The sequence below is a fragment of the Equus caballus genome, chromosome 18 (assembly GCF_041296265.1).
Source record: "Equus caballus isolate H_3958 breed thoroughbred chromosome 18, TB-T2T, whole genome shotgun sequence".
In the NCBI taxonomy this organism is placed as follows: Eukaryota; Metazoa; Chordata; class Mammalia; order Perissodactyla; family Equidae; genus Equus; species Equus caballus.
Window position 1 is genome coordinate 20,966,843 of NC_091701.1, and position 27,618 is coordinate 20,994,460.

Here is a 27,618-nt window from a genome sequence, read left to right on the forward strand (position 1 = left end):
GAAGATCGCTCTGGTGGCCGCGTGGAGAAATAGGATGTCGGGAGCAAGGGTGGAAGTAGAGAGACCAGCTGGAAGGCCACCCTGGGGTCCAGGCTAGGGGTGATGCTAGCTTGGATTAGAATTTGATCAGTAGAGGAGAGAAATGGGCCAGGTTCAGGATGCATTTTGGAGGCAGCGCCAGCAAGACTTGATGACTGATTGACTATGGAGCAAATAAAGGCAGGAATCAGAGTTGACTGCTGGGTTTTTGGCAAAAGTACAAAGATAGTCAAAAGCAGGGAGCATTAAGGATCAGTGAGCAGTTGATTTAGGGTACTGAATAAGATAGTAACTTTGGAATCAGAAAGCCTGTGTTAATCCTGACTTTGCCGCTTCCCAGCTGTGTGACCTTGGACAAGCGACTTACCTTCTCTAGGAGCTTGTGTCCTCAGGGTGACAGTATTTATGTCCTCTCAAGATTGTTGTAGGGGTTCACTAAGCTAATATATGTCAACTTTAATGGTATCTGGTATGTAGTAAGTACCTACTAAATGGTAGGTCTTCTTATACAAGTTTAAAACTGCCTGTGTTTTGTCCTCACAAAACGCTTGTACATTGAAGTACAAATGTAAACATACAATATCCAGATTTTCCAAAGTCTTTGCATGTGTTAAGGGTTTCCGTTAGAGCTCAGTGAAGGAGAACTCAGCCCTCTAGGACTGCTGGTCCCTTATTATAAACATTCTTTCTGTTTGTGTAATTGAGTATTCCCCCTCATACTTCCCTTCTCCTCTTGCACATATTTATTTCTTTGATTGGTCGTGATTGACCTTATCTGGAATTAAAATACTTGGTTAGCATTGAACGCTCACAGGTGAGTTCTGTTTGTCAGCTGGGGATAGGAGACCTGTGCGGAGCACCTCTCAGCGCTCCTGATGCTAAGGCTAATTCACAAAGGAGAGAGAGTCATTTTCCCTCTTTTAATTCATGGTTAAGAAGCAGCTTATAAAGGCTTATGGTGAGGACGGATGAGAGGATTACATGATTAAAGTAGAGTGGGAGGAGCTGCTTCTGGGCCTTGGCGGGCTCTGAAAATGTTGCTCTCTGGATAATTGCACTCAACGTAGACTGAGGGCCTACTGTGCACGCTTTGCATGAAGAGATGCGTGCAAAGTTGAAAAGACAGACTCTAGACCTTGAAGGAGTTTGCCAGGGCAGAGACCGACATGTAAAGGGCAAAATACAAGGGAGACCGAAATGAGGGCTCAGACAACAGGGCAACAAAAGCTATGGGGGATCCACTCTAGAGGGCAACTCGTTCCAACCCGGTGATCTTAGAAGCTTCTTGAGGGAGGTGGCACTTGAGCTGGACAAACAGGATAATGACATTTTGGGATGTGGTCTGGTCTGAGCACAGGCTTGAGATGTTTTCTGTTCTTCTCTAGTGCCTAGAACGGTGCCTGACATACTCTGGGCTTTCAAAGAACACTTTCCGACTAAATTTCTATGAAAGGCTGTGTGCGGAACCACTTGTAGTCCAGGGGGGCGGAGATGTGGTGGGAAGGGAGGTACTTTGCTGTCTGCAACTCTGTATTTTGATTTCACTTTTTTTTTTATTGTGGTAAAATATATATAGCATAAAATTTGTGATTTTAACCATTTTTAAGCGTACAACTCAGTGGCATTTATTCCATTTACAAAGTGTGCAGCCGTCACCACTATTTCCAAAACTTCCTTTCATCACCCCAAATTGAAACTCTAAAACCATCCAGTGATAACTCCTCATTCTCCCCTCCCCTCAGCCCCTAGTAATTTCTAATCTACTTTCTGTCCCTGTGAAATCGCCTATTCTAGGTATTTCATATAAATGGAATGACACAGTATTTATGTATTTCACCTCCTCTTCTTTTATTTGCAACCTGGAAATACAAGAAGGTGCTCAGACATTTTCTGCTTGAGCACGGCTTCAGGCTTCATCCAAGGCAGGCTAGGTTGTACTATCTTGTTATTGTTTGATTTCCTGAAATAAAATCTCTTGTAAAAAGTTCAGCCCCACTGCTTCCAGCAGAGTTGTGGGTGTGTGCATCTCATCCCTCTCCGAGACTGCAAGCTCTGGGCAGGCAGAGCTTCACTTTTGCACATCTGGACAAGTCCATGCACTCAGTCATGCTTGCTGAATAGATGCTTAGGTCAACACAGGAGACAAAAGAGGGAAAAACAGCTTTACTTTTTGCTAGAGAAGGTTGAACGGTAGAAACCTAGAGGGTTTGGTGCTCAGAGTGGCAGTATTTAATAATCTTGGGTAATAAAGGAGAGAAAGCACACAGGCAAATAGGTAGAGCTCAGAACAACACTAAACTCATCTAAGCAATGAAATAACAAGGCAATAAGAAAAGCTCTTAGCGGTATCTTATAAGGAGGACATTGACCAGAGGGGTTATTGAGGACAAGTGCTAATGATGTGACTGAGGAGAATAACAGCCACCTTTTCATGAGGTCTGCTAGTGGCTGGAAACTTCCACACACAATCTCTTTTTGTTGCTTAACTTTGTGATGTAAGAGTAACTTTGTGATGTAAGTGCTATTTCCTTATCCATCTTTTAAATGAGAGAGTGAGTTGCCCCCTCTAATTCATCAACCCAGTAAGTGGGGTTAGAATCCAGATGTGTCTGGCTCCACAGCCCAGTTTTTTCTGCTGTGGGAAAAGCTGTCCCTCTCATTTGGAGTATGGAGTGGGGGCAGAGATGGACAAAATGGTAGGTTAAGAATGGAATTAATAAAGCATCGTAGACGCATTTCCTGAAAAAATTGGTCTAAGGTGCCCCAGAGGGACCAAAAAATATTGGATAGCATAGTATTAGGAAAAATAAAACAAAAAAGAAAATATCATTCTGCCTGCAGCGCAGCTTGAAGAGGGATGATTCTGAGCGCAATGCTGGTGTAAACACTCAAGGCGGGAGGACCCGTGATAGCACCACCCCTGCGTGTTCCTTGTCGTCATGGAGTGAAGAGGCAACACGGATTATTAAAAATAGTTCTGAAGCCCATGGTAGATCAGCCACTTCTTTTCCTTTTAGGTCACCCAAGCTAACACAATAGCAAAAGAAAACTTGTTAATGTGTTACAAAATGCACAGTAGGCAGACCCTGGGATGTTTCAAAAAACAGAGATATCTGTACTTAGAGGCTATTAGTCGCTATAGAGTAATGTCTGCTGGCGCTGCTTTTTCAACAGGGGAATCAAATTTCTTATTGTGCTATCAGCCTCCCGCCGTATCATTTTTAAAGGTGAGCCATAACATATTTCTCTCTACTGTGGCAGCAAGGAGGAAAACTTTATTAGGGGAAAAGTAATGCAGTTTGAAAGAGTCCTGTAAACCAAAATCTGTTTAGGGCACTTAATTCTGGGCTTCACAAGGCAACTCTCCTTCTTTGCAAATAAACACGCAGCTCTCCAATTCACATGCCAGGCGGAAAGAGCATTACTGTGGTGGTTGGGCTTTGCTGGTTTCATGGCATGGTGGAAAATTGGGGGAGGGAAGGGTGGTAGTAAAGTCCACCTCCCTCTTGCTGTGACCCACAACGGTGCAGAACTGTGAACTGGGAACATGGGTGAGATGAGTCTGGACGTTCACGTGCTGTTGACTGTGTGTGGCTGGAGTAGACGTGGCAGCTAAGTGTGCCCAAGCAGAAGCATGCCTTAAAGTCTCTTACTTGAGTATTCCCTATCCTCGCTTCATATTAGTGACAGTTAGCCCGGTAATTTCCAACTGATTAGTGATTTTGACTTGTTTTTTCCCACATTACCAAAACAACCATACAAAAATCCTTTAAGCATTATAAACTAATATACATTTATGATAGAAAACTTTGAAAATACAGAAAAGCAAAAGGAAGGAGGAGGCAATTAGTCATAGTCTTATCAGAAGAAGTAACCATGTGGTTTTTTTAGGTGTGTGTACATATTTAAAAAACATAGTTATGATCATATTGTATATACAAAATTGCAGGTACTGATTTAAACATCTATTTTTGTGCATATGAAAGTGATATATGTGCTTTGCAGAAAACTTGAAAAATATAAAAGGGTAAAGAAAAAAATAACCACACAGAATTTCGCCATCCAGAGATAAATGCTATTGCTCCATTTTACTGTATGCATTTAAAAAGGTATTTGTTTAAATGCTCCATTTATTGTATCCATTTTAAAATGTATTTGTTTCAAGGTTTAAAATATAGTAAATACAGGGACATTTGAAACTGTTGCATGGAAGATGATAAGGGATTAAAGAAGATGATATCTGCTGTAGACTAGTTTTTTTTTTTTTTTTTTTTTAAAGGATTGGCACCTGGGCTAACAACTGTTGCCAATCTCTTTTTTTTTTTTTTTCCTGCTTTATTTCCCAATCCCCCGGTACATAGTTGTATATCTTAGTTGCAGGTCCTTCTAGTTGTGGGGTGTGGGACGCCGCCTCAATGTGGCCTGACGAGCGGTGCCATGTCCGCGCCCAGGATCCGAACTCTGGGCTGCCGCAGCGGAGCGTGCGAACTTAACCACTCAGCCACAGAGCCGGCCCCCTGTAGACTAGCTTTTTATTTAGTTTTTATCAATTAAAAAAAACAAAACAAAACTCTGAGACTGAGGTCATTCAATATGAGTTTTAAAGTTGCAGAAAATCATTACTTGAGTTCTTTGGCAATGAAAATGGTTATTATGTTGCTCACTGCAGCTGTACTTTATAGAAGAAGAAAGAAAAAATGCTTTACATTAGTGGTTCTCCCAGCACGGCATCTTACCCATGTAAATAGGTTATCTATTATTAGAGCAAGTGCTGGAACTGAATAATATAGGTTATTTTAGGTGATAATCAAATATGGCAAAAACTTTTATCTGAATGTTGAGATAAAGAACAAGACTCAAGAAACTTGCTTTCTAGTATTGGTAAGATAGAGAAAGCAGCCAAGAGTAGCATTGCAGGGCCAACCATATCCTGAGATGTGGAATCTATCTGGGAACATAAAATCCTGCAGACATTCTTGTTTGAGGCCCAAATTGAGTAAGGGAAGACTTGTAAATCACTTTATACTACAACTGACACATTTTTGATCTCTTAAATGTGGTTCTTCTCTTGGGTCCTGGAGCATATTGTTAAGTGACTTCTTCCACAGAAGAATATGCGATAGCATGTTTTACCTTTACATTTGAGAGACAACTTGGCTGGGTATCAAATTCTTGGCTAAAAACTGCCCCTGTCAAAATAGTCATTGTTAAGTAGTTTAAAAATTAGAATTCTAATATTAATGTTGACAATAAACCCTGTAAGTTTAAGATTTCTTTGCTCTTCTTTCCTTTTAGACTATACACACCTGGAGGTACAGTCATAGTTTTGTATTCAAAGAAATTTGAGTACTGATTTTCTCTGTATGGTTACCAATCTTGTAGGCAATTGTGTTTATTTGTTTCTGATTGTGTATGATTTTAAGGCTTATTTTTGATTTAATTTAAGTTTTAAATATGCAAAATATTTACATGCTTCAAAAATCAAAATTATATACAAAAGCATATTTAGAGAAGTTCCTATCCCAATATTCTCCACCAATTGTCACCACCCTATGTAGACAACCATTAATTTTTATGTTTCTTTGAAAAATAGGCAAATTGTGTATGTATACTCATTCCCCTGTCTTTCTTACACAAAGATGCTACACTCTATGTAATATTTTATACTTTGATTTTTTAACTTAGCAATATTTTCTAGAAGTCACTCCATATTAATTCATAGAGATCTTGACTATGCCATGTGGCTATATGGTTCTCCATTGTATACCATGGGCTATTCAGCCAGTCCCCTACTTAGAGACATTTGGATTTCCAGTCTTTTGCTTTTACATTGGCCATAGCCATAAATAACCTTGTGCATAGGTTGTTTCATTTTTGTGGTGGTTTGTCTGCAGGACCTTTGTCACTGTATTTTTGTTCAGGTGATCTGTGTTCTGGGGAGAAGCCAATGGTTAGGTTTTCTCCATTCAGCTCTATGTGCTTTATAGCGCAAGTAAATTCCCTCAGATTCTGGTATTAGGTTGAGATCAGTTTAGATTTCAGTATTCTTGTCTTTTTTTGGTCATAAGTAGAGGCTGTTCTCTCCTTTCATGTAGAATACATTCCTGAAAATTTGTACAAGAGTTGAATGCAGGAAAGCCAGACAGTAGATTTACTTGATACAAAGGAGGTAGGAGTTTCATTCCCAGAGAGCTAAAAGAGTGATAAGATCCCTAATTATACCTTGGTTTTTAAAACACAATCACTTATGATTTATTGCCAACATTTAGTACACGTTCTTTAATTGCGTTCTTTTCCTTCACAATTAATTGAACACACAATTGACCTGCATAAGTCCAGTGAGAATCTGATTAAGGTGAAAGGTTCTCTGTCTTCAGGCTGCTTAATGATTTTCATCCTTGTCTCAGTTGTGTTAGTTTTACATGACCTGTGCTTCTTATCACTTGTATCAGCACTCTCACTTTTCTGTTTCCTATTCATTTTTATAAAATAATAGGACAAAATATAATAAACATGCAAATAATTGCACAAACATTTCTGGACTGAGCCAGAACAAGTCACTCTCGGATAACACCATTATGTGTTTGCTTGAACTGATCATTCTTTAGCTGTTGAGTGAAAGTCAGAATTTGGCATATGAAAAGAGGCTTGGAGAGATAATATATAATGTGCAAATGTATAGATTGTTTGGAAGTCAAATATGAAATCGAGGCACCTCTATATTTTGTGAGGAGTTGGGAGAGGTTGCACGGGTGGGTGGTAGGTCAATGCCGTTTAAAACTGAAAGATAAAGTGCTGAGAAGAATGTGCTGGTAGTCTTCAAATTATGACCTCAGGTGTACACTAGTTGCATTACCAAGTTGGTTATTTGACATGAAGTTCTAGTTATCCTCCTTACCTCTCTCTTACCCTTTCTTTTCACCTCCACCTATCCCTGGGTTTTACCCTGAGTCTGAGAGGGCTCTGAGAAGAGGCTCATTGGTGGCAGGAATCATCTAAAAAACTGTGTGAATTAGAGGCACTTTTGTTCATGTGCCATTTTCGTGTCCTACCCACAGAGTTTGTATAAGGCAAGTGGTTTTGCCTCTGCATCTTGGGTATTAATCATGGCCTGTGAGTGGCATTGGAACCTGGAGAATCAACTCTGGATGGTACTTGAAGGAATAATTCTACTGGCTTCAGAAAGCCTAGAAGGGATGACAGGAAACATCTGCTGACTTTGCAGGGTGGTAATGTGTGGTCTGGAGCAGATGACTTGGGACAGGCAGGGGAGCTTCAGAGGGTGCAAGAGGAAACTGCAAGCCAAGGTCAAGATCAGAAGCCTGAGGCTGAAAGATAACAGATGAATCAAAAGGGAGGTTCTGGAATAGGGCAAAGACAAACCCTGGGGGTGGAGGTGGAATCAAAACCAGAAGCTGAGGAAGAGAGGAAGACAGCAACCCACAAGTTTAAAGCAGGGAACAGGAGCCAGAATGAACTGTCGTTAATAGGAGACTGTTCCAGAGGCTGTGGCTCAGAGATTGAGAGCCATCTGCTCAAGCTGTGTGCCTATTTTTTTCACTGTTTCCAAAGGACACTCATATAACTCAAGGGTTGGTTAAATAAAAAAGCAAGGAGAGGAAAAGCAGACATCTGGGATGGGATGCATATCCAGGGAAAGAAAGCATTAGAATACTGACTGTGATGAATGTTTTAGAAGAGTGGTTTTCAAACTCTGTTCCATAGAGCTGCTTTGGTGCTCTGGGAGTGTGGCTTCAGGTCCCAGGTCCATGGGAGAGTAGGAAGGGAGAGGGTCCCCTCCCTGTGGTGAGAGGCCACTGCTACCCACCCCCATTTGGTTACAATAGTTCTCCTTTGATCTATTTTACATACTGGGGAAATGTATAAGATTTCATTTGAAAGAATGCTTCTGCTGTGTGTTAGTTTCCTGTGGCTGCTGTAACGAATTGCCACAAACTTGGTGACTTAAAACAGCAGAAATTTATTCTCCTATAGTTCTGGAGGCTGAAAGTCTGAAATAAGTTGTTAACAGGACCACACTCCCTCCAGAGGCTCTAGGCGAGAATCCATTCCTTGCCTCTCGTTTCTGGTGGCTTTTGGCATTCCTTGGCTTGTGGGTGCATCCCTCTCTGCTCCATCTTCACATCACCTTCTCCTCTGGAAATGTGTTTCTAATCTTCCTTTGCTTCTCTCTTTTAAGGACACTTGTGATGGCATTTAGGGTTTACAGGGATAATCCAGGAAAATGTCTTCATCTCAAAATCTTTTAATAAAAAATCAATTAAGTTAAATTAACTTAATTATAGCTGAAAAGACTTTTCTCCAAATAAAGTCACATTCAGGTTCTGGAGATTAGGATGTGGACATCTGATCTTAGATTTAAAAAGTTGATTAAAAAAAAGAAAATGGAAAGAGCCTCAACCTTTGGGGTTGGGGGGAGACAGAGAAAGACAATTATGCTGCAATTTAATGTTTAGATATTAGTAGATAAAACAGCATGGGAAGATGATTTAAGCAGCACAAAAGGGATAGTGTGCCTATTCATTCAGGGACTGAATGTGACTCTAGCTTGCTTCGTGGCCATTTGCTTTGTTAGGGCTCCATCAGTAAAGGATTAGCTCACTCGATTTCACTCACAGTCTCTCTCTTTGTGTCAACACTGAACACTGATGGTTTTGAAGAATGATCCAGTGGGGCTCACCTGGATGTGGCATTTCTCTAACAAAACCTGGGCTTTATGAAAAGAGTAAAGGGAGTAGTCAAGAATGCCCCTACCCCATGGACATTTGACTAGTACATTTACGTAAGCGTGGCGTATACAACAGAGATGTATGTGATGCAGTCAGTGGGGTTCTGATCTTACTTCCCATTCCCTTCTAAGTAAGGAATAAGTGAAAACCTTTGGGGATGTCTAAGGGAGTGGTCTTTGTTTTATTCCATTTTCTCTACTGTACAGCTACTTTTTTTCCTTTTGTAATTAATAAGTAATTTGTGGGGAGATACTTGGAGACCATATAAATATCCCATTCCTCGTCAAACTTTCCTTTTTAGCTTTAGGTTTTTCATCCATGGATGGCTTTTTGACTCACTTTTTGATATGATGGTGTAAAATGGAGTTTTACTAGTTCTAGCATTCCTTCTATATTTATTATTCAGCATTCTATTAAAAGGAAGAGCTTTCCCTTTTTTTCTTGTTTGTTTATTTAATTTTAAAATTTATTTGTATAGATTCATGGATTCTTATTTTTTTTAATGGGTTATAATCTATTATTGTTTTTATTTATTTTGATGTTCAATTTTCCCAAATTTAACAGTGGAAACCCCTTCAAGCTGCCTCCTGTGTCTTTTTAACATGTTCTCATCATTCTTTGAGTACTTTCTCACTTTTTGGTACAATAAAATGTTCCATGATTGTCTTATACTTTCCTGCCCCAGCTCTGGAATCAGCCTTTCCTCCAAGGAACTTGGTTCTTTTCAGTAGGCAATGGTAATTATAAACCGTGATCTGGAGCTGAGTTTTTTTTTTTTTTTTTTGCATTGCATGAATATTATCTAAGAATTAAAAAAATCTGTCATGGTTGTTGTCTTAGTCCATTCAGGTTACCATAACAAAATACGATAAACTGGGTAGTTTATAAACAGCAGTAATTTGTTGCTCACAGTTCTGGAGGCTGGAAGTCCAAGATCAGGGAGCCAGCATGGTTGGGTTCTGATGAGGGCCGTCGTCCTGGTTGCACACTGCAGACTTCTCGTTGTATCCTCACCTGGTGGAAGGGGCTAGGGAGCTCTGTGGGGTATCTTTATAAGAGCACTAATCCCATTTATGAGGGATTACCACCTAATCCGGATTTGGGTAGAGCATTTTAGATAAGGGGGCCTTCAGAACTTTCCACACAAAGACCACTGTGGCTTGGCTGTTACAACTTCTGTTGTTCTCTCCTCAGATATTCCCCAGGGCCACATGCTTGGCCTCATCCACTCTTGGCTACATTAGTTTATATCTATTTGTACTGCCTGGCAAGGGACTTTGAGGAGAGCTGTGGTGGGAATGTGGTGTGTGGAGCTCAGGAAACCTCCAGGCCTCTCAGAGCACCTTCCTTCAGAGGGCCCAAAGCTTTTCTCGCTTTATTTCTAAGTCAACTTCACTACATTTTCCTAGTGGTCCCAGTAGCTTGTATGGAGGTAGGAGGAGCTCCTAATTTTGGCTAGAAAATAGGAGAAAAGAGAGAGAGAAGCCATCTTTGACTCCTTACGTGATCACCTCACCAATATTTATATCCCAAATCTGGCCTCCTCTTACCACTCCTATTGCTCCACACTAGTCCTGGTGGCCCTCACTTCTCACGTGGATCATTGCAGTTGCCTTGTAATTGCTCCGCAACCTCCACCATTGCCCTCTCTTCTCCACACAGCAGGCCGAGTGTGATGTCCGGACACATTACCGTCCAGTCAGAACCTTACAGTGCCTTTCTATTACACGGAGGGAAAAATCCAGAGTCCTTCCCATGGTAGATGAGCCCCATGCAGCCTGGCATCTGGCCTTCAGCCACCTCTCTGATCTCCTCCCCTAGCATTCTTTCCCTCCTTTCTTCTGCTTAATGATTCTGGAACATATCAACTCATTTTCTCCACTGGTCTTTGTCTTGCTGTTCCCTATGTTTGGAATGCTTATCCACCAGAGTCATATGGCTCCCTTCTTCCCTCCCTCCCTCCATTCTTCTCTTTTCTCAGGTCTTGGCTCCAATGTCACCTCCTTCCCAACCTCCCCATCCACCCCTCACTCTATCCCTTTACTCTGCTATATTTTACTTCAAAACCATGTAGAAATAAATGAAGACCACCCAGATGAGAACCAGCAAAGACTATTTATTCAGACCTTGCTATAGCAAGAGAGTCACCCACTATCCCTTGTATTTGGCAGAGACTCAAAGGTAGGCAGAGGTATGGGAAAGCTTTATAATGGAAAAAGGGAAAGTTTCAGGTCTGCCCTGACTGGAGGCTATTGTCCTGGGGAAGCTATATGTGGGCCAACTAGAAGGAGCATCCTACGAGACTGGTGAGGAGTGCCTATTTGGCTTTCTCTGGTTAGTCCTAAGTAGAAACAGGGGCAACACCAGATGTGATGGTGGTGATGATAGTTGTGATGGTGATGGTGGTGAGTATGGTGATGGAGATAATGGTGATGATGGTGATGGTGGTGGTGCTGGTGTTAGATGGGGAAGCTGGCAGTTATTAATCAAGTCCTGACCACTTTGGGCCACTTGTTACAGGGGTTATTGTTTGGCTTCCTGGACTATCACTGTAGACAGTGGTCGGACTTCCTATAAGTCTGACTTATAGTAGACTGGTTTCCTGGGTTGATTTCCTGGTCAGGTTGTGGGTCAGAATTCTATTTTTGTATATAGATTGGCCATCCATTTGTATATTCAGTCTCTCAGCTCTTAAGGTTTACCAGATGTGATATGTATTCATTTTTCAAGTTATTGCCCGTCTTGCAAGAGAAGGGAAGCTTGGTGAGGGCAGGGACCTACTCTTGTTACTATTGCATCTCCACCTCCTCAAACTCTGCCAGGCACATGGTGGTGCTCAGGAAATATATATTGAATGAGGCAATGATGATGCCTGATTCTTCCTCCATGTAAGTTTCTACAAATGAATCCTTTTGAGTAAAGCTTTATTTCTTTTTCTTGCTTTATGGGCTGATTATCTCTTTGGCATTTTGGACCAGGCCAACCACCACCTGGAGAAACTTGGAGGAAAGGCCCATTTGGGGAACCCTGGGCTTTGGATTCAGGGGACCAAACTCAAATGTCTACAGGAGCTAGGCAGGTAAAAGAATGAACCAGCCTGGTAGGGTGGGGATGACAGAGAACCAGAAGTCTTTGTCCTGTGGAAAGATGGCTGCCTCGACTCAGGACTTGACAGTTTTGAAGATGTCAGAAGGCAAGCCTGCTGTTTACAGAAAATATGAATTTTCGAAAGAAGCTAGCACCCTGGAGTTTTATGTAAATACTTCCAATATTTAAATGCTATTGGAGCAGGGGGAAAAAGATGGGAAAAACCAAATGTTTTTGTAGACCTCATTCAGTCCTTGGGTGGCCAGGCTTGGCCTCTGGTCTGGGTTGCCTCCTCGGATCCTGTCTGGAAGTCCCTAGCTCCCTCCTTTGCCTGACCTTCCCCAAGATCAAGACTGGATGTATAAGGAGATGAAAGCTGGTGTGAGCCCCTGAGCTCTAGCCATTAGACCCCATGAAGTGGGGCTCAGCATACCAGCTGCCTTCCAAGTGGTTTTCTTCATTAGGAGTTATCTGTAGGTTTGAGAAGGGTGATTGCGTGAAGCCGTTTTGGCATTGAGCTGATTGTAAGCACAGCCGCACAAGGCATCTCCCTGATTAGAACTGTGATTCTGAAGCCAGATGAATTAATAATGACGTGAGGGGTAAAAGGACTGGCTCTGACAGTGTTCTTGTCTATGTTAAGTTTTAGATTCTTTCACTAAAAAAAAAAAGCCAAAAAAATTATTTCTCAAAACTTTAAATCACTATTGGTACCTGGAGTAATTAAGCTCATTTTCCCAGAGTATGAGCCTTTAGGAAAATCCTTTTCCTAAGCACCTTTCATTATAATTTGCACAAAATTAAAAGATGAGGCTTCTGGGCATTGCAGATTATAAAACGAGAGAGGAAAGGAACACAAAAAGTTGTTGGATGTTATCTTCATACCATCACTTAAGAGCCCAACAAAAATTATATTCACAATGGATTATTTTCCCTCCAATTCCTGGAAGACACGAAAATATAAACCACCTGTGTTGATATTATTTAAGAAGTTATTATCTTTGATTAAATCTAAGCACAACAAAAAAGGCTATCCAGTTTCTTCAAAAATGGGAGATAAACTGTAGTTGGGTGAGATTAGCATTTTGCCAATTTTTGCAGTGGTAGCAAACCCCATATTTATTTAAAATTGCTTAAAATTTTATCCGCCACTCCCCACCCCCCACACACACCCGGGCCCTGATTGAGCTAATTAGAACCCACGGGGAATTATGGGTAATGGTGGGACCCGGGGAGGTATAAATATGCAATGCAATTAGCGCCTGCTCTTTTTCTGTGTGTGATGCAATCTGGGAGCTCATGGGCTTGCAAAATGCTTGGAACAATAGGAACCATTGATACTCAAGCTGCCAGGGGAGCCATAATTATGATATAATATCTTGCCATCCTCTTGCATGAAGGAAGGTAGAATGGAACATAAGTAAATAAAACCCAGCAATTTTCTCCATCCATAATTCTTTATATAAATAGCTTATTTTTTATGTTCTCTCTCTCTTTTTTTCAAAGAAGATAGAAACTTATTTACTTGAACGTTTTATGTACCGTTGAAGGACTTCATCTCCGTGGGAATCAGTTTGGTTTGCAATCAGTTAAGTGGAAGGTTTTCTTGGTGTTATTACAAGTTGAAGAAAGCCGTTCCACAAAGTCCTGTGCTGATCATATGCAGGTTTCCTTGACTTTGCTTGCGACTGTTGTGTCAGTTCACATCAGGAGATAACTTGAATTTTGTCATTTATTCCTTAATTTGTTAGCACTGTACTCAGGCTGGGCCTTCTTCATGGGTATGTGACCTGTGAAGTCGTACTCTTGCCGTTGCATTTAAAGCTAGCATTATACGATATAAAGATGAACAAGATTTTTGCTAATAATTTAAATATTTAATATTTATTTAGGATGACATCAAACAGCGAATACAAGATGCCATGACTAGCAAAGAGAGAGACAACAGAACGAAGGAAAAAGCTTTATATTTTAGTATGTTTAATATCACTTTTTTATCTGCTTTTAAACAGGGGGCCCTGAATTTGCGTTTTGCCCCGGACCCCATAAATTATGTAGATGGCTCTGTATCTAGGCATGGATAAATGGAATTCAGAGATTCTTTCACACGTTCAGCACTCATTTACTGGACATTGCCTCAGTATACCAGGTGTAGGAGATACAAAAAAATGAAGGAGCTTCTCTCTGCTCCCTTGGCCTTAGCACCTGGTTTGAGGAGGCATACCTGCGGTCAAAACTTGTAGATGCTGATGGAACCATGAGGCCCAAATCTGGGAGCAGGAGTGAATTCCCAGTTGCACTTGGTGACAGAGGGGTCAGGAAAGAATCTGTAGAAGAGGTGTTATTTCAGATCGCATCTGAGTGTTCAAACTTGTAAGACACTTTGAAAACACTCTTTCGTAAGATGAAACCGAATAATTAGAACAAGCATTGCAGAAATTGGAGTCTGTCTCATCTTTTACTCCAGCCTCATAGATTCCGAGGGGTGCTGTGCAGTTATCTTTATTTAAATCTGAGATAGTGACTGTATTCTGCTAGCAAGTGTCAAAAAGTGGGGCTGAATCCCAGGTCATCTGATTTCACGTTCTTTCCCACTGTGTTCCATTTTCCCACTGCGTTCAAATTCTACTCCACCTCAATCCTGAACTTGACAACTGTTCTTACTTTCCTGTTAGTGATATTAAGAAATTAGGAAATTGATACCGACCCTGATATCAGTTTCCCCACATTAAACCCAGCATATATGGGTTTAAAAGCAAAACACCCATTCCCTGCTTGCTCTCTGGCTTCCTGGCTCCAGAATCCACTATCCTCCATGGAGACAGACACCATCAAGGACAAGCACCTGGACTATCTCCTCCCACAAAGAGATACGGGCTGGTGGGAAAGCTGCTGACCAGCAAGGTCACGGGCTCCCTCCTCTCTGCAAGTGTCTCAAGGCCAAAGACAGGCTGGTGGGAAAGCTCCAACCAGCAAGGCCATATGCTCCCCCTCCCCTACCTAAAACCCCAAATAAAAACCCTTCCTTTTAGCTTTTCGGGGAGTTTGGGATCTGAGCGTTAGCTGCCCTCTCTTCTTGCTCAGCACTGTGCAAAAATAAAGTTCCTACTTTCTTCCACCACCCCCGGTGTCAGAGATTGGCTTGCTGCGCAACGGGTGAGCGAACTCACTTCAGGTTCGGTAACAAAGTGAGATAGTATTTTGCAGAAGATTTTATTTTTTGCTTCATACCAAAACTTACGTAAAGGATCCTTTTAGAGAGCAAATTCGTCTAATGCCCTTAAGTTATAATTTGTTTTATAAAAATAACTTCTCCCTGACCACCACCATCCTGGGGGAGGAATGCCTGTGTTTTGGAGCCAGCCTTCCGGTGTAGAAGGAGTACAGGTTTTGCAGTCAGGCCTGGGTGGAATTTGCATCTGCCTTTGAAGAGCCTTATGCCATTGGAACTGTGATTAGTCTCCTTGAGCCTCAGTTCCTCCTCTGTAAAATGGGGTAGTATGACTGCTTCAGGGTGATATAGGGGGTTAATGAAATGAGGTTGTAGAGAACCCCACAGATGCTGAGTACTATGTCAATGTTGTTTCCTTCTCCTGAAAGGCAGAACGTTTTTCCCATCTTCCCTCCTCTTTTTAAGGCTTTTACCATGTGAAAGTGGCTCATTTTATACTAATGGCGTATTTTATCTGTGTTTGATAGTTGAGAAATTCCTGTGACTTTTAACTTTCTATTGCTATATGGGTAAAGAGAAAAATAGGACTTTTCAATATCAATATTTTCTTTCTGTGTTCACTTTGTAGCTTAATGGTGAAATCCCAGAATACTAAGAATTTTGGGGGAGAGATCAGAGTCATAGAGTTGAATAATTTTAAGATGATAAGGCACTTTGGAGATAATCATAATAGCTGACATTTAAAGAAGGCCTTGCTGTGGGCCAGGTACTATTCTGAACACTTTACATGTATTAATTTGTTTAAATCTCACCAGGAGTCTTGGAGGGAAGTCTGTTATTGTGTCTATTTCACAGATCAGGAAACAGAAGCAAGGAGTTAAGTAACTTAGCCAAGGTCACCTTGTCTGGCCTAGGACCCATGCCCTAACCATATACAAAACTGCCGTCAATGTGATGGATTCTAGATCCCCAGTTTCACAGATGACTGAGATCAGCAAAGAATAATTGACTTACCCAAGGTGGTTTAGCCACTTACATGTGGGGGTCAGGACTGAACCCCAGGATCCTGACTCCCCAGTCCAAGTTTCTCTTCACTCCCCCGAGAATTACTGGCAGGACAGGCTCACAAAAGCACAAATTGGGAACCAGCCAAGCTAGATGATAATATTTCCATTTCTGTGTGTTTCATTAAAGATGCATGATTTTTGTAATTCTTTCCTTTAACAGTAATTGCTATGTTTTGTCTTTCAGGAACCTGGGCAGGAGGAGATAAGCCAATATATCTGCCTGTTGAGCCTACAGTTAAAAATAATTATAAAGAACATGGTGATGCTTCAGAAACTATCAGGTGATATGATATTTTTGAATCATACTTTTTTACATTATTCATTTCTAGTCTAGAGGAAATACCTACTGGTGGAATGGAGAAAAGGGTGGGAAAAGAAAAGCCAAAAGTTGTTCGTTTCCTTCATGGAAAATACCTGACCATTATTATATGAAGGTAGATGCAGATGAAATTTGGATCTATAGGTTAACCAAAATTATTTATTGACTATACTTTCACTTTCCCAAAAAGAATTTGGTGTGTACAATGAGATTAGTAAACCAGTTTAGTAAACTATGATGCAATATGAGAATGAAGAGAAAGCAAAGATGCCAGCTGTGGGGCCAGCCCAGTGGCACAGCGGTTAAGTTTGCAAGTTCCGCTTCGGCGGCCCAGGGTTCGCTGGTTCGGATCCCGGATGCAGACATGGCACCACTTGGCAAAAGCGGCAGAAGTTTTGCCGCTTGGCAAAAGTGCTGTGGCAGATGTCCACATATAAAGTAGAGGAAGATGGGAATGGATGTTAGCTCAGGGCCAGTCTTCCTCAGCAAAAAGAGGAGGATTGGCAGCAGATTTTAGCTAAGGGGTAATCTTCCTCAAAAAAAAAAAAAAAAAGATGCCATCTGTAAGGGTCAGTGCTGTCACTGTGGTTGAGCCGAACCTTGTGTCTGAGCTTCCTGGCCACCATTCTTGTTCATCAGAAAGGAAGGAACATAGCAATGGTGCTTAGGGGAGGCAATTTTTATTTGAATGAAAGTCAAAAGGCAGTTTCTCCCAAAGAGTGGGATACAGGGACTATTAACCAGCAGTAGAACAGCTCCTGTATTAGTAGTCAGGGTTCTCCAGAGAAACAAAACCAATAGGAGATCTATTTCTGTCTCTATGAAGAAATTCATTATAAAGAATTAGCATGTGATTATGGAGGCTGACAAGACCCAAGATCTGTAATGGGCAAGCTGGAGACCCAGAAGAGCTGGTGGTGTAGTTCCAGTTTGAGACTGAAGCCCTGAGAACCAGGAGGACTGATGGTGTAAGTTCCAATCTTAGTCTGAAGGCAGGAGAAGACCAATGTCACAGCTCAAAGACAGAGAGAGGGAGAGAATTCTCCCTTGCTCAGCCTTTTTGTTCTATTCGGGACTCCAGCAGCTTAGAGGAGGCTCATCCACACTGGGAGGGAGATCTGCTTTACTCAGTCTACTTATTTAAATATTAATCTCATCCGGGAACACCCTCACAGACACGCCTAGGATAATGTTTAACCAAATATCTGGGCGCCTTGTGGCCAGACAAGTTGGCAAATAAAATTAACCATCACAGTCTCCCTCTTTTTCAAACATAATCTTATGCAGTTCTCTGATTCATCACACAGATAAGAATCAGGATTCTGTACCAGGACAAATCTATATTATATCAAGACTTCAAGCTTATAATTTACTTATGATAAACAAAGAGGGAAAATGAGACTTTTTGGTGAACACAAAAATATTCAACAAGGGGTATGGGTGGCAGCTGCAATCTTATATCACCCTCGGGTCCCAAACTTCTGCATTGTGATTTGATAGCACAAAAGTGAGACAAATATACAGATAAGTAGCTATAAAATATAACTTTTTTTTGTAGCTTGCCTTCATATGACAGAATACATTTCCGTTAAAGTCATTTGGAAGCTGGAAAAAGGAGCAGTAGGAAAGGTTTGTTTCAAAGTTAAATCAGTGAAGACAGAGGCTCATGGTTGACTTAAAGAGTTGGAGAAAAGCAATAAGGACTTAGAAGGAGCTGTAGAGACTCTACATTATTACCCCATATGGTGCAGCTCTGACGGTTAATCTAGATCTGAAGAGATGAGCCTGGCCAGCCTGGCCTTCAGTGGCATCCATGTGGACTGCCATCATCCCATATTTCCTATCATGAGAGTTTGTATCCATGGGTCTGGATTTTTAAAAAGTGCAGTATAAAACTACATGCTTTCTGATTAATAAGATATTTACTCCTATTATTAGCTAATAGTTAAGTACTACTACTTACATGTGCTGAGGACCTTTTAGGGTGATGGTGCCTCATTCTCTACACACACATAAACACACACACACACGCACATGTTTTCTAGGACTGCTATGACAAAGTACCACAAATTGGGTGGCTTAAGCAACAGAAATTTATTGTCTCACAGTTCTGGAGGCAAAAAGTCTAAAACCAAGGTGTTGGCATAGTTGGCTCATTCAGAGGGCAGTGAAGGATCTGTTCCAGGCCTCTCTCCTTGGCTCGTAGATGGCTGTCTTCTCTGTGTCTTCACATCGTCTTACCTCTGTACATTTGTCTGTGTCCAAATTTCCTCTTCTTATAAGGACAACGGTCATATTGGATTAGAGCCCACCCTAACTGCTCCATTTTAACTTGAGTTCCTCTGTAAAGACCCTGTCTCCAAATAAGGTCATATCCTGAGGGACTGGGGGTTAGGACTTCAACATAGGAATTTTTGGGGAACACAATTCAAACCATAATTATATACATGTATAGTTAGTTATACGTACATGTATATATAGTATATACATACATATTTATATATATATGTTTGTGCATATGTATACATGTGTATATGTGTGTATATGTATATATACTCATTTAATCCTCAAAATAAGCCTATGAAGTAGGTACTATGATTATTATCCTTTTAAGTACGAGGACACTGAGGCACAAAGCCGAGCGTCCCACAACTGTCAAGCTCAGGAGCTGAGATTCAAACCTGGGCCCCTGGCCCCTGAGACTGTGCTCAGGTCCATACAAAATGAGTTTTCCTGGAAGCACATAACACTTTGATAGACTAGAAAGGGTTGATAGACTAGAAAGGGTTAAAATTATGGATTTATTCTCTTGAATTTTTAAAAACTAATTTATGGAATTGTGAAAAGATGTAGAAATGATACCTGAAAGAAACTTTTGCAGCATTCCAGAAGCAGAATTTGGTTTGGAAAGCCTCCTGTACTTGAGATGCTTATTTGAAGTTGGTGAACGCTTGCCCCAAGCAGAGCCTGTGAGGCATCTGGGCTGGGCCTCCGCTTCACTTGCATGACCTGCCAGTAGCCTGTGTCTTCAGGTTCAGCTGGCTCTCTTGTATATGCCACACTCTAAGTGTTCCTCAAAATAAATAAAAGCTAGTAAGTACTTAATGCTGACCCAAAGTGTGAAGACCCCATTTGGGACATGGTGGATGGGGTCATGGTTAGAGAAGTGTGGGCTTCACCTGGCCCAGGTGTGGGATCATGGACAGAGGCTCGTTCACGTGACTTCCTCTCCTTTCTTTCCATCAGTGGGCAGCTCTTCCTTCAAAAGCCTGTCAGGATGGTGTGGCAGAAAGAACAAGCCACTAGGGATCTGACATTTTGGGCTATAATCTGCTTCCAAGTTGTCTTTCTGACTCAGGACAAACTATGTAACCTCACTGTTTTTCAGTTTCCTCATGTGCAAAATGGTACTTGTTGACTAAATCATCTTTCCACTGATGGTACTTGTTGAGTAAATCATCTTTCCACTGATGGGTCTTTGTTGAAGGTCTTCCATGTGGTAGTGGGTCACAGAAGTCTAGAATACAGAGGGTCTGATGGTTAAGAGCATGGTCTCTGGAGCCAGCCCTCATGAGTTCAAATCTCAACACAACAACTTTGGCAAGTTACAGAATCTGTCTCTGCCTCAGTTTCCTGATCTGTAACACAGGAATCTAACAGTACTGACCTCACAGTGTTGTTCTGAGGACTTAAGTCAATGTTTGTAGAGACTTAGAGTCAAGATTGGCACATACATGCTATGTATTTATTAAATAATCAACCATCTCTGGCTTTAAAGAATTTACCCTGTTGTTAGGTTGGAAAAGCATATACTAATGAAATGAGACATAATTGCTAAAGTAACACCAAAATGTTCTGGGAAAAGGTGTGAGTTGGTGGTCTAGAAGAGTCAGGGGGACTAAGAGATTCAGAAGACAGAAGAAAAAGTCGTTGGATGCTCGCTGAGTGCCAGGCACTGAACTAAGGACTTTGTGTGCATGTCCTCTTAATCTTCAGAATAATCCTGGGCAGTGAGTATTGTCTTCCCCATTGTACAGCTGAGAAGACTGAGGCTTTAGAGAGGTCAAGTCTGGTACTAAAATTTGCAAGTGACAAACCCAGGATTCTCTGGGCTGTGAGTCCAGGAGGCAGGGTGGGCCAGGTGGAGGTGCCCTTGCTGTGGCCTGGACACGCTCCTGTGTTTTAAAGGGTCCTGTGCCTGCTGCTCGCCCTGCCCCCTTTGCAAAGCCTCCTTGGGCTCAGGGGCCCTTGACAGGTGCCTTGCTGTGCTGCTCATTTGGATTTTGCTCATTACTGCAGCAATAATCCAGTGTCAATATTTTACAGAGTGATTTGATTTTACTTCATTCCTGAGGCTTTAAAAGAGGAGCATATTTTAAAAAAATTAATAAATAAATGTTTTACCTCTCTGTTGTTAACCACACTCAATGCTGATAGAGCTTTGCTTGAAGAGCAAGAATGATGCTCCTTGTTCATGAGTTTCTGAAATCAATTATGTTTTTGTTAATTGGATTTTGTTCCCCTTCTTTTGGCCTTCCCCTAACATGGAAAATAAAATCAGGGGTGAGGCCTCTCCTGCTGATGGATGGCACCCAGGAGCAATACAGGCATTTTTCACTAGTCTACTTTGTTTTTCTAAAAATCTCCAAGTGGCCATTACATAAGCCTAAGGGACTGAGGGTCAAGTTGTGTTTATATGACAGATTCCTCACGTTTGTTTATTTCACCTGAAAATCTAACCCGGTGGAAATATTTCAGGATGTTGACCTTTAAACACTATGGATAAAATTGTGCCACTTTTCCATGCTTAACAACAAAACAGCCACCGCAATTCTAACCATAGCTGCTACTCACGGAATGTGTGATGCATTCCAGGCACCCTGTTAAGGACCTTTCATGCTTAATCTCATTGAATTCTCACACTCACTCCGTGAGATGGGTGGTGTTTTTATCTCTATTTTACAGATGAGGAGGCTGACGCTTAGGGAAGGGAACACAGTGCACAGGGTCACATGGCTAGATATTGTGGTGAGGGAATTCCAACCCAGTCCTTCTGCCTCTGGAGTCAAATTCCTTAATGTTCTTTAAATGCAGATCCAGCAGTGAGTGTTCTGACAGTCTCCAACAATTCCTGAAGTCCAGTGTTGTGTGTTTGATGTTCCCAAAGCAGAGGAGAGAGACCCATCTCAGCTTAGAAACTGAGTGGAAAACTAAGATGCCCAGAGCTAACATGCCAGGGTGCGGTAATAAGCACACAGGGTGCAGTGACGCCTGCTAAACTGCCAGCGAGGCTTGGGGGGGTGCATGCGGGGGTGGGGGAGAGAGTGGGTCTTTAATGTTTCACAGCTGGAGGAATCACCTGACACCACTAGTTCTTACACACGCTGCCTTCCTGCTCAATAACCTTTCCCAGGTTCCTGATGCCTCCAAGTAGGATGATGATTGATGGGTCCCTATTTGCCTGATTTTCCGCATTTTAGCACCAAATGTCTCCCATCCTGGGAAACCACTCAGTCTTGGGCAAATTGAGACTGGTGCTTACCCTCTTGCTAAAGGAGAGTTAAAATCACCAGTCTGGTTTATCTGTCATTATCAACCCAATCTACTGCTCTTCTATGTAGAGAACTCTGTCAATGCCAGGTCAGCTGGCTAGAGCTGCCCTCTGACAGACTCTCTCCTTGGTCAAACTCCAGCCAGGCTCCTCTGAGCCCTCCTCTCCACTAGGCCTCAACCTTGGCCTATGAAGACTTGAACAAACACTAGCATGGTTGCTAACAGCTCAAGGCCACATCCCTAGGATGACCCTAGCCCCTCTTCAAGTGCCTGTCTGAGAAAACTCAAGGCTGTTGAAAGAATTTACTATTTGTTCCAGCCAACATCTGAAAATAGAGCCCCTGTCTCCTCAGCTCTGTGGCAGGAGAGGAGGCGAACTTTGATAAGAGCCAGTTAGCAAAACCAGATGGGTTTCACGTGGACCAACCCTCCTTCCTGCTTTTTGTGATTTTTCACTTCCTGACTCTACTGAGCCCCCACTCACCCCTTCCCCATTCCCTCCCTTTAAAATGCCCAGTCACCTCTGTACAAGTTGAAGTTGAGTTCAGTTCACGCTGGACTCTTCTCCTTGTTGCAATAGTATATTACTGATTAAGATCTGTCCTTAACACTTTAACTAGTGTCCAGCTTTATCTTTGACACTCTGTATTCTGTCTGTGTTGCCTCCACTGCCTGCCCCCATCACCTTCCCCCACCCCTCCAGCCCCCCTGCCATGTCCTGCCTTGCAGACAGGATCTTCCCTCTAAGGTCCTTCTTAATCTCCATGGGTCTGCAGTGTTTGCTCCACCTCTGCTTATCCCGTGCCAGCTCTTGGCAGACTCCTTCCTTTGACCTTCTGTGGCACTTGTATTTAGCGCTTCTCCCTGGAGAAATAAGATATGCTGTATCATATTGCTTTCTATGCAGAGATCCTATTTATGCACCTGGTTTTGGGCCTCTTGAGGGCAAGAACAAGGTCTCATGCCTCTTTGTGTATCCCAGGCTTCAAGGAGGCTTGCACAATGGGCAACCAAGAGTGTGTGTTGTCATTGATGGCTTAGAATAGGTGACTCTTCAGTCCTTGCATTGCTTGCCTTCCCTTAGAAAACAATAGTTCTGCTTTGAAGAACTCTCAGTCCACTGGAAGAGACAGACAGACATGTATATAAATTACTCCTGGGATGGGCAGCATAATGAAGTAGCTAAGAGCACAGCCTTTAGAGTCACATTGACCTAGACTTCCTTGCTCGGTAATTCACCTTTTAAAAAACAATCATGGGCAAGTTTACATTACTTCTCTGAGCTTCATTTCATCAACTATAAAACAAGTATATCATGTTCCTCACCGGGTGATTGTGGTCAAGAGGATTAAATATCATAACAGTACCTGCCACATGGTAAGTACCAGTAAATGGAATCAATGAAAAGCATATTGACCACACAAAACATAAGAGGGGAAGAGAAGAAGGGGCTGAAATAGAAGCTGGAGCAATTGGAGTGTCTGGAACTTTGAGTCAGGGGATCTGGAAAGGAAGAAAAATGTCTTATATTGTTTGAGCTTCTACCTTGTGCACTAGATATTTTGTGGACTGCACTTCATTGAATTCTCAGAACAATGCTGTCAGTTAAGTATTAGTCCTGTAATTTATACGTATTGACACTTTTCTGTGGTCACAGGGTTTATAAGAGGCAGACCTGAGCCGGACTTGAGCTTGTCTTATTCCAGAGCCATGTTCCCCCTACTTTGCTAACCTCCCTTCCTTACTCAATTACACATGCAGACGTGCACTGTGTGGGTGACATGCAAACTTTGAGGTTCCTTTGCAGCTCCAAACAGTTGCTCTATCTGCTTTGATTAAAAAATCTGTAAGGGGATGGGCAAAGACACTGGCTTGCCTGGAAAGCCCTTCTAACCAGCTTTGAATATATTGGCTTGTACAAATATAGGATATTTTTTACTGTAAGGAACAGAAATTCCACCTAAACTAGTTTAAAGAATGAGGAGGTTTACTATTTCTCATAAGGGAGGACAGGAGGTAGGGCAGGCTCTGGGCACAGTACCCTAACCCTTGGGACTATGGCTCTATCCTCTGCAAGTCTTCATGCTCCCTCTGCTTACCCTCCTCTGTGTATAGACTCTGTCCTAAAGGGGGCTGGACTTCAAGACGGCTGCCATTATCATCTGGGACAAGTGACTTCTTTGTTCTATGTGAATGAGAGAAAAATCTTTCCTTCAATCTTGGACTAAATATTCCTTCTCTTCAGTCTAGTTGGGTCAGTTAGGTTGTGGGTCCAACCCTGGACCAATAGGAGTCAACAAAGCGAATACTCTGTACTGTTTGGCTCAAGCCAGGGTACCTGAACCAATCACTGGCAGGAAGGATAGGATTAGTGTGATTGGCTAATACTAATCAGAACGCATTTCTGTAGTCAGGACTGGTACATAGACTACCTGGGGAGGGGACTGAAATTGCAAATACCCTATATCTAGTACAGTTTGGGCAGGACCGATCAGAATGGATGCTAGCTATAAACAGCACTAAGTCTGTCTGTTGTGTACTAGTTGATTATCAGTCCTAGATACCTAACTATAAGGCGGGTTTTCCTAAGAAGGAGGAAGAGAGAATGGATCTTGGATAGGCAGCCAACCATGACGACTAAGTCTGGTATGTGTCTACCTGAGTATTAGGCTTATGGACAGCTAAGGTAATCCCCAATCTCAGTGTTGTTGTTTTCTGACGGTTCAATATCTGCGGCCTCAGTGATTAGGAAATCTTCTTTTTCACTTGCTCGGTTTAAGTTAGCCTCATCCAAAAGGTGAACCTGAAGGTAACCTGACCCAGACAAGTCCAACTCCCTCCTCTGTAGGGACCTGACAGCAAGTCAATTCATGTTGTGTCTCTGTTTAGTGCCAGAGCAAAACAGAAGTCTGCTTAGCACACAGGCAAAGGGAGTAAACCTAGGCTCCAATTGGAGCGATCTCTGGCCCCAGGTAAAAGCTTTAGGAAGTCCTTAACCAGTCTTTTCTCTGGTTTCCTCAATCCTTTCAAATCCTCATTGGGAGTATTGGCAGCTTAATTCAGTGACAGGTCTGATTATAGAAGATCTTAAGAGAGGTGCAGTTGCATTGCTTTCAAGTGCAGGCAGTAACTCAAGCTACATTCTAGAGAGATGTCTTCTAAAGCCATTAATATATAGATAGATGGATAGATAGATAGATGGATAGAGAGGTGATTTATAGTGAGCCCATCAATTATTTGTATTTAATTCTTTGAAAGTGTTGATGGTGGCTTAATATCAGCGTGTTCTGCCAATTACTTTAACCTTTCCCCCAGAAATCTTGTTTGCTCTATTGATTTGGATTATCAATGCAGAGTCAGAAATAATAAGGTTTTGGCTTATTCCTGATTTTGCAAGGAATATTGAAATCTTAGGTGTTCATCAGGTCGATTTTTTATTGGACACACAAAAGGGTGTTTGGTCTTCCAGTGTTGGTTATTTGCAAAGTCAGCTAGAAAGAAGAGTTAGTTTTTGCTATTATTATTGTTTTTTTGAGGGAAGATGTAGAAACTTCATCACTAGGATATATTAAATGGAAGTGCAGAGGAATAGTTTGCACAATCTGAATGTGAATAGTTAGATCAGTCCAGGGAAATAAGCAGTCTCAAGTCTGGCAGCGTGGCCAAGTTGAAGGAGCACTGGGTCACAAGGAAACCTGGGTTCTGCTCCTCGCTTTATACTAGCTGGTTGTGTGACCTCGGACACGTCACTTAACTTCTCTGAGCCTTCGCTCTTTTAGGTTTAACTAGGCCAGCAGAGGCAAACACTCATAACCAGAAGGGCAAGACAGAAAAGATGGGTGAATAAAGAGGCATTGGAAGAAAGCAAGATAAAACAAGGAAACAGAAAGCCAGTAAAAACCCAGCTTTACTGTGGGCTAGGAGGCAGCGGGGAATGGTGGGGACTGTGGCAGAGCACAGCCCCATCAAAAGGGGGCAGTCCACTATTCAGCTTCAACTGAACACAGACCCTATGTGACCAGATCTTCTGATTTTTTTAAAAAGAGAAGCTGAAAAATCTAGATGTTTATGTGAAATCTTTAGTTCTTAAATATTGGATGAAACAATAAACCTGTGTGGATGAACACTTTGTGAACAAAAATGAATTTTCCCCTGGGCTGAATTCAGCTTGGTGTTGCTAATTTGCAACCTCTAGACAAGATGAACTCAGGAATCTGTTCGAGGTATGGAATGCTGTGGCTCTGTGAGTTTAACATAGACCATCTCCTCAGAGTCACAAGTGAGTGTTGACAGAGGTCTTGGCAGGTATCTGGTTTGCCTCTCATGCACGATCCCTGAAGGTTGTTACCTGTCCTCTGTTTACTGTTCCACAAGACAAACTGTTCTGAAAAAGACTCTGTTTGAAGCTCTTTCTTGTATTTAGAAGAAACCTGTTGTTCAGCTTCTTTTATGGGTTCTAATCCTGTCATCTGGAACAACACAGAACACACCTTTGGTCTCTTGGAGCTCTAGACCCAGAGAATCTTGTTCCCATCCCCCAACACACACCAGGCAACTGTTTCCTGGGCAGAGTCAGGGCTGTGAAGGGCCTTCTTAGAGCACAGAACACTGGATGAGCTAGAGATGTTTTCCTGAAAGAGAATTCAGATGAAACCCCTCCATCATTAGTGTGTGCTATGGATGGAACCCAAGTTTGGACTGCTCATGGCTGAGCCAAATTTCTCGCGTTTGGGGAAAACGGAGGGAGGGGGCTGAGAGGTGTGGACTGGAGAGCCACAGCTAGCCTGTTGGGAGACATGACGGGTGTGAGTTGTGACATGTCTCCTTCGTATGGTCACCATTGGGAGATCTTTGTTCTCTAGGACAGGTCAAACTGGGGGGTGTTATTTTGCCCCAGAAGGGTAGTACTGTGACCTGTGTCCACTTCTTACCTCATTGTAACCTTAAGACACTTTCTCCCCACACAGGACTGACCTGGAATCACTTTTTCCTGCCTAGCCCCTTGCCAGGCTCTGTAACATAGCAGCAGAGATGGGGCTTTTGCCCAGCTGGAGGGAGGTGGGGAAGTTGGTGCTGCTTGCATCTGCATACCTGTAGTTCAGAGGCTGCTTGGAGGCTGTGCCTGGATGTGGAGCAGAGTCTTGAAAAGAAGCAGATGGGCTCAGCTACTGTTCAGAGCTATTCTGTGGGGGGGGGGGGGGGGGTGTGTGTGTGAAATGCTTCTTTCTAGATGTGACTCTGCATTATAGTAGAATCTTCATGACATATTGTGCAGATAATCTTTCACATGCTCTGTGATTCGACCCATAAGGCGAGAACAGGGAAATTAACTAGGTGTAATAAATAATATAGAATCTGGTGAATATTTAGGGTCTGGTAATGATGATAAATCAGGTTTGAAACGTTCCTTGAGGAGATTGTGAGATTCTGAGAAATTAAGCCAGGAAGATTGATTACAACCTATTGCTGTTCGGAAAATCTACTGCAAAAAATACAGGGAGGTATCGGTAGGATAATAGGAAAGGCGGATACAGTCCACCTTGGCCTCCAAAAACCAAATGGAAATAATCAACAAATGTCATTGCTCTTCTGAGGGAATGCACAGGAGAGCAAGAGACACCCCAAAGCACC

The 27,618-nt window shown here is 42.2% G+C and overlaps 1 protein-coding gene across 10 annotated transcripts in view; it reads left to right on the plus strand.

The window, feature by feature from the left end:
* The first annotated feature begins 14,914 nt into the window (after positions 1-14,914).
* THSD7B (thrombospondin type 1 domain containing 7B) overlaps positions 14,915-27,618 on the plus strand; it is a 1,030,427-nt gene continuing 1,017,723 nt past the window's right edge. For all 10 annotated transcript variants that reach the window (XM_070240788.1, XM_070240790.1, XM_070240792.1 and 7 more), the window contains exons 1-2: positions 14,915-15,032; positions 16,300-16,396. The gene's annotated coding sequence lies outside the window, so the exon portion shown is untranslated. The remainder of the gene's footprint in view (positions 15,033-16,299; positions 16,397-27,618) is intronic.